Genomic DNA, 13,034 nt, shown 5'->3' on the forward strand with positions numbered 1-13,034 from the left:
CGCACTCAGTCTGTAGTGATCTCTGTTGTTCTCACAGATCTGCATGCATGGATGCTAAGTCACTTTAGTCGTGCCCAAGTCTTTGCGACCCCCTGGACTGTAGCCCGCCAGGCTCCTCTGTCCATGGGATTCTCCAGGCAAGAATACCGGAGTGGATTGCCATTCCCTCCTCCAGGGGATCTTCCTGATCCAGGGATTGAACTCGCGTCTCCTTCATTGGCAGGGTTGTTCTTTACCACTAGAGTCACCTGGGAAGCCCTCTCACGGATCTAAATGCCATCTATTTCTAAAAGACCCCCAAATCTATTCTTCCATCTTGAACATCTTCCTTCAACTCCAAATACACATGTCTAACTGTGGCCTCAGTATCTCCACTTGGGTGTTTGCTAGGCATCTCAGGAGACTCCGACCAACTACAATGCAGTCACAGGGACCAGATTTACACAGCCATCTGGAATACCGACAGATAAAACCAGACAAAATATGTGCAATACGAAAGATAGTTTTCAAGACACTGCATGTCAGACAACGGGGACAGTAGCCTCTGAGAGGTGGGTGACAGAGGGGACCCCACCATGGCCCCGGCTCTCTGCCTGGAGGGTTTCCACTTGCAGCACAGAAGGAAATCTGAAGCAGAGCCTGAGGGACCCAGAGCTGAGGAGATGGAGCTGAGAGTCCAGGGAGACTGGAGTTCTCAGCACAGAGCCCTGGGGAGGGGAGAGCACAGAGGAAGGCTCAGAGACCTACAGAGCATAGTGCAGAGCACTGACCAGCACATGGGTGTGGGGAAACCCCCAAAGTGGAAACAGCCAAAGGGGGATTGGTGCCTGGAGCTCACATCAACCTGGGGATCGCCAGTTCCCACCAGCCAAACCTGGAAGACGCTGTGACTCCTGGGATGCTGGGTAGAGTATCCTGAGGGGTTAGCGCGGTAATGAAATAATTACCCTGATCTGAGCGTGGCTGTGGTCCAGTCTGTATGCTAAGTCGCTTCAGTCATGTCTGACTCTTTGTGACCCTATGGACAGTAGCCCAACAGGGTCCTCTGTCCATGGGGTTCTCCAGGTGAGAATACTGGAGATTTCCTTCTCCAGGGTATCTTACCAACCTAGGGATCGAACCTGCATCTCTTGTATCTCCTGCATTGGTGGGTGGATTCTTTACCACTAGCACCACCTGGGAAGCCCCCTGATCCAGTCTAACAAGTCTTAAAAGCAAGACCCAGGAGAATCTTTCTGTTTCCAACATGGGGTGTCAGTGCATCCTAGAACAAAGCTAAGGATATTTCTAGGACTACAGAGTATCTACCACTTGACAGCTTGAAATTCACTGTATCAGGCTCCAAGCAAAAATTACCGAGGATGCAGAGAAACAGGAAAATATGACCCTGATGTGAACAAAACCAACGAATTGAAACTGATGGAGAGTTGATGCACGTGTTAGAATTAATAGGCAGGAATATTTAGAGAGTTGTCCTGATTGATGCCAGTGATCAATTTATCCCCTCCCAGCTCCAAACTCACCCTTCAGTACCGGCTCTGCGGTGGTGGAAAAATTCTTGGAGCCTTTCCCCTCTAACAGTGAACACAGTGTTAAGTCTCCCAGTAGAGGGTGCTATAGGGACACATGAAGGGGAGCTTGCCTGCCTGCCATGGCTGTTTGATGGGTCGGTGGGTGGTGCTCTGTCCCCAGCGTGTCCTGAGAACACACGGATGCTCAACAGCCTTGCAGCCTGACGTGGTGACAGTTTCCCTGTGGTCCCCCTGAGCTCCAGGCCCCCTGCCCCACCAGCACCCTGATTCTTTCTTCTCACTTTCTGGCCCCTCACCATGTTTTCCCTGTGTCCACTTGCACCCTGGAGGATTCCCGCTAGCCCCACTTGCTCTGTGTGCCTGGCCATTCGTAGCTGATGGCTACCTATTCTCAGCTGGACCTCTGAAGGATAGCTTCCTGCTAGCCCTGTGACCACAGACCGGTTCTGCCAAGGAGAAACCAGCAAACCTCTCCGGTATCCAGTGGGCTGCACCTACAACTTCTCCAGCCAGGTCCGAACCCCAGTAGCGACAGGTATGCCCCGCACCGAGATGTGGATTTCTAATACCATTCTCTAAGAAAAGGAAGAAAGATTTTTGGCTGGTGGCGCTGGTGGTAAAGAACATGCCTGCCAATGCAGCAGATGTAGGAGACACGGGTTAGATCCCTGGGTCGGGGAGATCCCCTGGAGGAGGGCATGGAAATCCACTCCAGTATTCTTGCCTGGAGAAACCCATGGACAGAGGAGCCTGACAAGCTAAGTGCATAGGGTCCCATAGAGTCGGACATGACTGAAATGATTTAGTACACACATCCTTTGCCCCAGGTATTAATTATTGCCTTAGGCAGGAACAATTTGCCTGTGAATATTTTTGACAAATGCCCCCTACATGGTGCCTTAAACCCCAGGGCCAAGGGGCAAGTCAGGAAATAAGGATAAATCATTTGAACTTGTCTTTCAGGAAGTTAGTTACCAGACAGGTCAAAAGATGACAATTCTTTATGAAGATCTGTTCATCCCCTGCCGGAAACAAGGGCTGCTATTTTTATGGAAATCAAGAAAGACCAACCAATGAGAAGAGCAAAGCCTATCCACTCATATCCATTAAAGTATACAGTAAGTAGATAGTATAGATGGATAATAACAGACACACATACACATGTGTCCATTCCATAGTATTAATTATATTCCGCTATATTTAGGAATAGGTAGTGTAATTATTAATAAGTGTAAGGTGTTTTTTGGTTTTTTTTGCCCATGCTGAGAGGCTTGTGGGCTCTTAGTCCCCAGTCAGGAATCAAACCCGTACCCCATGCACTGGAAATGTGGAGTCCTAACCACTGGATCTCAAGGAAAGTCCTTAAGTGCAAGTTGTTATGTTTTAAACATCTCTAGAAAAAGAACAAAAACCTATCTACTCAGAGCTGGCTGTAGCAAGAGGGCCAGCCGCCATTACTTGTGTGTGCAGAAACTCAAAGGCAGGCAGGGCTTCCCAGGTGGCTCAGCTGGCAAAGAACCTGCCTGCCAATGCAGGAGACACAGGTTCGATCCCTGGGTCAGGAAGATCCCCTGGAGATAGTAATGGCAACTTGCTCCAGTATTCTTGCCTGGAAAATTCCATGGACAGAGGAGCCTGGTGGGCTGCAGCCCATGGGGTCACAAACAGTCGGACATGGCTGAGTGTGCACACACAAGCATGCACAAACACACACACACAAAGGCAGGCAGAGGAGAGAGGGCTTTCTGGTGGGAGACAGGAAGCCTCCAGAGTGCCTGCTGGGGCCGTGGGCCTGGGGTGGCCCACGTGATGAGTGTATTTGGCTTTCTCTGATTGGTCCTGAACTGGACGTGGGGACAAAATTTAGGGAAGCTGTCATTTATTCATCCGGTCCTGGCCATTTGAGGCAGATTGTTACGGAAGTAATTGTTTAGATTCCTAGATGAAAACAATCCCATTCCTTGCAAGTCTGACTTACAGCAGGCTGTTTCCTGGGCCATGTATTGTGGGGAGGGGGTCAGGGTCCTGGGCCGCTGCTGCAGGTTGTGGCCAGAGTTCTATTTTTGTACACAGGATGCCCATTGTCTGTTTATGTTTCAGTCGCTCTAGTTTTCCGGCTGTTGCGGAGCTGGGGAGCAGGGGATAGGACCAGCACACGTTGACCCCACAAGTTCCAACTGTTCTCATTGAGATTCACCTGCTCCTTGGGATCAGCGCTTCCTGACCTCGCTTTGTTGTTGAGTCTTGTTCAGACTTGTTGCCAGTCTTTGGTTAATTTCCAGAGTCCAAAAAATTGTACTGTGACTTTTTGGGCCAATTTTTTGCTGCTCTTAGAAGCAGCAGAATTTCAGAGTTCCTCCGTCACTTTTCAGCCCAGTGACCTACACTATTCATTTTTAAAAGGCACGGAGAATGCTCATTTTATTAGTGGACTGTTCTTTAGAGGTTAAGCACAGAAAAGAAGTCAATTCTGACTCCATGCTGGAACTGTTCCTTTGACTCGTTTTTCATTGTTTTTGTTTTGTTATTCTAATCATTGGAGAAGGAAATGGCAACCCACTCCAGTATTTTGCCTGGAGAATCCCAGGGACAGAGGAGCCTGGTGGGCTGCTGTCTGTGGGGTCGCAGAGAGTCGGACACGACTGAAACGACTTAGCAGCAGCAGCAGCAGCCTTCTAATCATGCATGATGGCCTGCTTCAGAAGACTCTGCCCCTGTCCTTGTTCAGTCACTCAGTCATGTCTTTGTGACCCCGTGGACTGCAGCACACCAGGCTTCCCTGTCCTTCACTCTCTCTTGGAGTTTGCTCAAACTCGTGTCCACTGAGTCAGTGATGCCATCCAGCTATCTCATCCTCTGTCATCCCCTTGGTAGTCTTTGGACAATCATTCTGACTCAGAGTCCTTCCTGGTGGCGCACGCATTGCTCAGCCAAGATGGAAGCCAGCGATAAGGATTCTGGGAAGTGGTCAGACATGTGGTGTCTCCTTTTGACCTTTCCTGAACTCTTCCAGTTAGTGGTGGCTTATTAGTTCCGTGTTCCTTACCAGGAGCCCCTGTCATAAAATTACTCACGCAGATGGTTACTATGGTGCCCGGCCAGGGTGGGGCGGTTTCAGTCAGTGTGTTTCCCCCAACACCGTAGCCCAGAGCAACTGCTGCTGTGAGTGTCATGAGTGGAATTGTGTCCCCTCCAAATTCATGTTGAGTCCTAACCCCCCTGGAGCCTCACCATGTGACCTTAGAGATAGGGCTTTTACAGAGCTAGTTGAAATAAAATGAGGTCACTGGGGTGGGGCCCAGTCCAGCGTGCGTGGTGTCCCTGTAAGGAGGGGACATCTGGGCACAGAGGGATGATGGGAGGACACGGGGAGGAGACACAAGCTGGGACAGAGGGAACCGACTCTGCCAACACCCCAAGTCTCAGGCTTCCAGGCTCCCAGCTGACAGACAGTGAATTTCTTCTGTTTAAGCCACTCCTTTCACAGTTCTTTGTTTCATCAGCTCTAGAAAAACTAATACAATATGCTTCTGAATACTTTCTAGTGAATGAAGTCACTCAGTCGTGTCCGACTCTTTGTGACTCCATGGACTGTAGCCCACCAGGCTTCTCCATCCATGGGGTTTTCCAGGCAAGAATACTGAAGTGGGTTGCCGTTTCCTTCTCTGAACTTATCTCTATCTAAACAGACCATTTTGACACAACGTCATTATACTATTCAGGCAATCGCGCCACTGAGTTTCCCATTCTGTGATAGACAATGGACACTTTTCCGTGCCAGGGGGTGCCTGTCTGCTGGTTCTGTGAGCAGCTGCCCAGGCTGGCTTGCTGACGCCCCCTATTTCCTCGAGGACCTGTGGGTGGAGATGTGCGTGGCTTGCAGGCTGATGGTGCTGAGAACAGACCAGCAGTGATGGGGTGATGTTAACCTGTTCTCCATCTGACATCCTGTGCGGCCTCTGACCAGCCTTGGGTACCCCCTCCCTGGTAGCTGGTTCTCGGTGGCTCCTTCTAGCAATGTGGGCTTTTCCATGCAGACCATCTCTTTGAACGCTTCCTGATCCAGACATCTACATTCTGAGAGACAGAAAGTTGGTAATTTCCTTTATCCAAGTCCTGCCTCTTGGCCATTAAGCTTATTTAAATATTTCACATGTCTTTCTCCCTGCCCCTTCCCCATGACATTGTGAAAAGGACTTCTTGATAACTTCTCAGCTGGTGTTGGTACATAAAACATACTTATTGATTTTTTTCATACAAATCAGTGTGTTCAGTGTCAGGAGCCACCGGGACACGCCCAGGCCGTGACAAGGTCACGAGACGCGAGAGGAACCTGCAAGGCAGCTCTTCCCCTCGGGGTCACCCCTGGGACCCAGTTTGTCCCCTTTCTCTTTCTGTCTTACTGTTATTGTGCTTTCTACTAAATCTTGGAAATGCAATATGTAGTAATCAGGCCTCCCTGGAATAGCCCAAGCCTATCAGGAATTATCCCCCAAAACCTAGACCCACCGTGCCTCCAGGTCACTGAGAGCCTTATGAGCAACCAGGAATGAAAGGTTTATTTAGACACCTCACAGATCCTCCTCGTTGGACAAATAGATATGAAAGGATGGTATGTAGCCATGGATTTGGTCAGTGTAGTTTTCCACGGTATAAAAATGCTCACAATTGCTTCGGCCCAGGACATGACCATAAGCACCGTACCAAGCCAAAAAGGAAAAGGCCACAGGCATAGATTGGCTGCTTACTTAGAAGATGATAATGTTCTAGATTAGAAAAGAGTAGAGGCATTTAGATTCAGAAGTAGATGTACGATAGGTTAATGTTCTTTGGTCAGGAGGGTTTTCACTATTGCTATTTCAGTGCTGCTATTTGTCCATTGTTTCCCTTCCTTTAAACAACATGGAATATTACGGGTATTTTTGTAGAATTGGAAAATATGTAGCAAAGGATTTCGGTAGTATAGAAGATTTATATTAACCAGCCTCACTGCCATTACCTCACTGTTAATAGAGGTGTTTTGCTGCTTCAGAGATGTTTTGCTGTTTCATAGTTAAAGATTGTAGACTGAGGTTTTGTGGTCTTAGACAAAGAAAAATATCAAGGTTTTCTCATGGTACTATTATCAGAAATGTCGAACATGTTTTTCATAACCCTTCCCATGTATTGTTTTATTGTCCAAAGAATTTATATTATATTTAGATTCTATGGAACGTTGTTTTTGGCAGAGTGAAAATGTTAGGCCATTGAGGCAAGAGGACTAATGTACGGAACATTCAAGGAAAAAACCCTGTAATCGGGGTTGTTCCAGGTGAAATCATTGGGAAAGACATGAGGGAAAAATATTTATGGAAGTATGAAACCAACATCTGATGTAACATGGGGGATGGTAAGGGGGAGGCAAGAAAAACAATTCTATATAATCTGAGCTGTTAAAAAAATTAAGGTAGATGAGCTCTTGTACTGCAACCAGAGTCTGTGCACTTCTTCTCGCCGACACCACTCATCCCTTAGGTATTCCTGGACCCGCCGGGGCTGGACTTCGGCAGTTCAGTTTTACTTTTTTACGGTTTTCAGCTGCCTCGGGATCTGTTCTGGGGAGCTGATCACGTGATCTGATCATGTTGCTGGTCCTTTCTATCGCCTGTCTTCTGTTTCTGGCACAGAGTCAGCCAGAACTTCCAGAATAATATTAGGTAATACTGATGGTGAGCGTGGGTGTCTTTGCATCTTCCTTCATCCTGTTGTCTGTGTCCTCTCCCTCCTCCCTCTTGATTGTAACCAGCCCCAGTGCTCCCCGAGTCTTTCTCCCGGCCTCTCAGATGAAGGTGGCATCCACTTTTGTTGCAATGTGTGTTTGGGTACTGCAGACTGTCTTTTCTTGTAGAAAACGTTATGTTCAGGATTCTGTTGGACTTGACTGTACCGTATGCATGGCAGATGGAGGCGGAGCACTCATATGATCATGTAGACTTGGCATAAAACTAATATATGATCTCTACTGGTCACCATCTACTTCAAAACAATTTTCTCTATTTTATTTATTTCTGGGTGCAGCATGTGGGATCTTAGTTCCCCAACCAGGGATTGACCCTGTGCCCCCTGTATTGGGAGTGCAGAGTCTTAACCATGGACCACCAGGAAAGTCCCTGTATTGCCTGTTTTTTTAAAACCACCTGTTCAAGGAAGCCTTATGCTGCTTCATATTTATTTCTCTAGTGAGTAGCAGCATTAAAATAATTTATTTGACACACGACCTGTGCTCAAGGTAAGGGTCAATCATGTTTAGAAGAGACTTTTGTATTGTCCTGAAGACAAAATAAAGTTTGGAAGGAAAAAATGAGGAAAATTCACTCAACATCCTACCAGTCTGACACAAAAATTGTATTTACTTTTGTTCATTTAGTTCCAGTCTCTGCCCATTTGTTGGTTTTTCAGAACGATGGTCATTGAATTTATACAACCTGAATGTTGATTGTTTATTTAATTTAATAAGTATGTTCAGGGTCTACATAATCTGCCTAACAATCAAACGTAATCACAGTGTCATATTCTTGTAAGCAAATGAGGGGTCATTTAGTTACCCTTCCCCCAATACTGAGCTTGAAGTTGCTTCCAAGTTCTATAACAATGGATATTTTTGTGCCAGGGCTTTTTCTGCTTTTGGATAACTCACCACATCAGTCCCTAGAGTGGAATTACTGGGACAAAAGATCTGAAGGCTTTTAGGATCTTTTTTTTTGCCCTACTGAAGGGCTGTGCTGGGTCACCTAACGCCAGCAGAGCAGGCAGTGGCCCAGGTCCGCTCTGAACGGAGGCTCCTCCTCTTCAGAAGCAAGAACTGCAGCGTGGCCGTCGCTGGAGTTCTACCGTCAGACGTTAGTCATTGAGGGTGTGGAGAGGAGTTCCTGGAATGTTGGTTCTTCACCCCAGTCTCTAGTGAGAGCGCCATGGCTGCAGGGGAGTGACTGTCCCTGGAGGTGGGACTGCCCTGATGAGCCAGGTGACTGCCTCAGGTGACCCCAGTGTGGTCCCGAGGTGGGGGGGTGGGGTGCAGCCCAAGACACAGACCAATGGACATCACCTTGGACTGATACAGAGGCTCAGAACACAGCGTGGCCACTCCAGATTACATCCCTGCCTTCTTCCCTCAAGTGTTTACATGTTCATGGATATACATGTTCAGCCATGGTTTTGTTTTTTGGTTTTTTTTAAGGGAAAACAGTGTTTTGTGGCTCTTCCCCGCCTCCGCCCCCCCATAGCACTCACTGAAGTGCACATGGTCAGATACTTAGAACAATGAAAACTATAGGCACTACACAACATGTATAACATAGGCAGCCATACCTCCCGCAATCACAGTCCAAGCATCCTGCATCCCTGTGAACATGCCCTGGGCTTATGGCACCTGCCAAGTCCTCCAGGAAGTTTTCCTGAATGCCCAGATCCCAGATCCTTGAAGCCCCCAGCCACCATTCCTGGCATGTTTCCTGGAGGTACTGTGCATCAGCTTCCTATGGGTGCCATAACCAACAGGGGTTTAAAACATGTATTTATTCTCCCGTAGTTCTGAAAGTCAGAAATCCAAGATCAGGCGGTCGACAGGGCCCCGTTGCCCCCAGAGGATTCAGGGGACTCGTGTTCCTGCCGTTTCCAGCTTCTCGAGGCCACGTGTACTCCTTGGCTCGGGCCCCTTCCTCAGTCACCCCGCCTCTGCTTCCGCTGCCACATCCACCATCACTGACTCTGAGGTCCTGAGTCTCCTGGAAGGACCCTGTGACTGTGACGGCCCCCCTGCATAATCCAGGACCCTCTCCCCATCTTAGTCCATTTAGGCTGCAGTAACCACAGCCTGGGTGGGTATACACAGCAGAAATGTAATTCTCATCACTCCGGAGGCTGAAAGTCCAAGGTCAAGGTTTCACCAGATTTGGTCATGGGTTCTGCTCCCTGATTCAGAGACGGCTGCCTTCTCCCTGTGTTCTCCCACAGCAGGACGGACAGGGGAGTTGTCTGAGTCTCTTCTAGGAGGGCAGTAATCCCATTCTTGAGGGCTCCACCCCCACAATCTCATCACTTCCCAACATCCCCACATCCTAAACTAACATCATCACTTTGAGGGCTAGGATCTCAATATATGAGGAGACATAAACATTCCATCTGTAGCATCCCCCACCTTAAAAATTCTTAACTTAGGCATATCTGCAAAGTCCATTTTGCCATGTAAAGTAGCATATTCACAGGTTCCAATAATTAGTTCAAGGACATCTTCAAGGGGCTATTTATTCAGCCTATCACATGTAGTCACACAAACATCCATAGTGTTTATGTCCCCAACCAGAACTAAACTATAAAAAATTTTTCATCAGTAGCATTAAAAACACCTGAAAAGATGAATGGGCCTTAGTCAGTGAGTCATACTAAAGAATATGCAATGCAAAACAGGGGTGTGACAAAGGCAGATGATTTTAGTATATTTCCCTACGAAAGCAAGAGCAAAAGGCTCAGAGGAAGGCGGCTTCTCTCCTGTGTAATGTTCACCCAGGGCTTTGTCACATGGGGGCCTGATCTGATGGGAAGGAGCACAGAAGTGCAGCCTGCAGGCAGGGGGGCGGGGACCACAGGGCGCTGACTGTGCGGACATCTGCACTCCATTTACAAAGCGCAGCCCTTGTTAAAATGTGCCCCGTGTGGCTTTGGGGTGAGTGAGGAAAATCTCAATCCTGTAATACTTAAAACATCACTTTGATTCAGTCCCTTCTCAGGAAAGCTGTCATAGCTCATTTCATTATTTTTTAAAGGAATAAAAGGAAACATGATGCTTTCCCTGGGGGCTAGTCAAAACTTAATTATACTCAATAAGTAATTAAAGTCACACTAGTTAGAGTCCAACTGTCTGCTTCCTGGATAGCTACTTCCATTAGCAGCAGCACCACAGCCATCATCAGCCACACCCTGAGCTGGCCCAGTTATTACACAAGGGGCCTGCGCCTTCCTTGTGTTGCACAGGATCCCAGAAGGGGTTGACTGAGCGTGCTGACGGGTCTTGGTTAAGACAACCTCCCTGCCAGGACACCAGAAGCACTGCCGGCCACTCTGTGGTTTAATCTTTGCCTCCTCCTCCCCTCTCCAAAGTAGCACACTGCCCTTTACTCTAAAAGGCCCAGTCAATCTTTTCCTAACAATGACAATGTGCCATCTCCACTTTTAACAACAGAGAGCACCAGGAGGACCTTGGCTCTTGCACGTTTGTTTCCAGCCTCCCCGGCTGGACTCTAAGGCCAGGGCTGTGGTCAGTATAGCTGTCCTTCCTTCATCCTTCTTCCAGCAGTCTCTCAAGTGAGACTGCAGAGACTCGGACCTCCTGTGTCGGGGGCAAGCTTGAGTCACATTTGTATCCCCCCATCCTACAGTGAGTTACCAGGACTAGTTCTCCACGGAGCTCAGGGTTTCGGAGGGCAGGGTCTGCGCTTTAAACATTCTGTCTCCTTCCGGCAGTCAGCACTTGACAGATGCTCACTGTACAGTTCTTTTCCTTTTTAACTTAATTGATTTCTATATTTAGCCGGTGTGCTAGGTCTTTGTTGCTGTGCGTGGGTTTTTTCTGTGCGCGGCCAGTGAGCAGAGACTACGGTGGGGGCACCGGCTCCTCTTTACGATGGCTTCTCTTCTCGTGGAGCATGGGTCCAGGGCATGCAGGCTTCAGTGGTTGCACCACGTGGCTCAGTAGCCATGGCACATGGACTTAATTGCTCCACAGCATGTAGGATCTTCCTGGACCAGGGGTTAAACTTGGGTCCCCTGCATTGGCAGGCTGATTCTCACCCACTGAGGCACTAGGGAAGCCCATCACACAGTTCTTGACTTACTGAGATAGATTTCAGGGGCCCCTGTAGGGACACAGACCTGTGTGTGTCCAGGCCTGCTCATTAGTGCCCTGGATCTTGTTTCCTAGGAGAACAGGCCTTCTTAGAGGAAAGGATGCACACCTTGGAATAACCACAGAACAGGTTGGAGTAGGTACCTGCTGAGGGCCGGGGTGCACCCTTCCACCCGTGTCTCCTCAGCATTCAGTGTTGCCAGGGCTGTGTCCCAATCCACACAAGGGGCTGGGTTGGGAATATCGCTGAGGTCCTGCCCTGGCAAAGGCTTGGAGTTCACAGAACAGGGTGGGCAGAACAATCCTCCAATGAAGCCAGGAGCCAGGAATGTCTACCCTGATGGGGTGCTGCTGGCATGAGAGAGATCTGCTCTATCCACAGAGGGTGAGGGAGGGAAGAGTGAGTGAACGGCTAAGGAAAGCACCCCCCTTAGGGCTCCCCTAGGCTTTTCCTGCCCAGGAGGCCTGGCCTTAACCCAACAGGCACCCGGGCCCTATCCCAGGTGACATTAACCAGTTTGCAGGATGCCCCAGGCTGAAGAGTGCCCAGAGCCCTGGTGAGCCCAGACCTTGGTGGTACCATATCACCAGGAAAGTGAGTCCCAGACTGGCCAGGACAGCTTCCGGGGCAGCCTGTACAGTTGTGTCCAGAGGCCGGGATGGCTGAAAAGATAGGGGATATCTCCCCCTCCGTGCTTCAGCCAGAAGCTCTGGGCTGAGCTTCTCAGGGTAGGGATGAAGGAGGTGGGAAGGACACCAGAAGAATTGTGTCCACCTGCTCATCCCTGGGCACTGTGCTATTCTCAGAGGCTTGTTACTGAGTCCAAGCTCATGCTGCCTGCTGCATGACAGGCCAATAAATCAAGAGAGGAGTTGCTTGGGCAAGAAATAGCGACTTTATTCAGAAAGCCAGCAGACCGAGAAGATGGTAGACCAGTGTCCCCAAGAACCATCCCACCCAAGTTAGAATTCAGACTTCTTTTATACTAAAAGTGAAGGTGGGTAAAGTCAAACACTTCCTGGTCCCCATCAGCCTCTGGAGGGGATGTGTTAATTTCTTCTTTCCTGCAGTCATTCACTTGTGAGCCTGGTCAGGATGGTTCCTATGAGCTAAACAAATGAGTTTTAGGTTAATGCTCATTATCTGGCAGCAGAGGGTTCCCAAGGATGGGTCATTATGTATCATTTAAATTTATAGGCAATATCCCTTTGATGATTAACTTGTAATAGAATACAAAGGTTCTTCCCTACTAGAGGCTCACAACTGGTCCTCTACCCCTTCCGCCCTTACATATAGGTGCATGGGCATGTGCACACACAGGCAGTTGCACACAGATGCATGTACACACAGGCATGTACACATGCGTGCACACATACACACAGGCATGCCCACATGCACACACATACATGGGCATGAGCACACACCGGCATGCCCACATGCATGCACACACGGGAGGCTGGGAGGGAAGCGACTGCCCCTCTATGGCTTGGATTGTACAGACGTATCTCGGGCCAGGCCCCAGATACACAGAAGCATCTGGTAGGACAAGGCCAGTCCCCAGAGGCCAAGACTCAGCTGGAGCCACTGAGGGCTAGAAGCCAGGCTCCCAGTTTCCTCCTCA

This window comes from Dama dama, chromosome 20 (assembly GCF_033118175.1).
Source record: "Dama dama isolate Ldn47 chromosome 20, ASM3311817v1, whole genome shotgun sequence".
NCBI classification, from domain to species: Eukaryota; Metazoa; Chordata; class Mammalia; order Artiodactyla; family Cervidae; genus Dama; species Dama dama.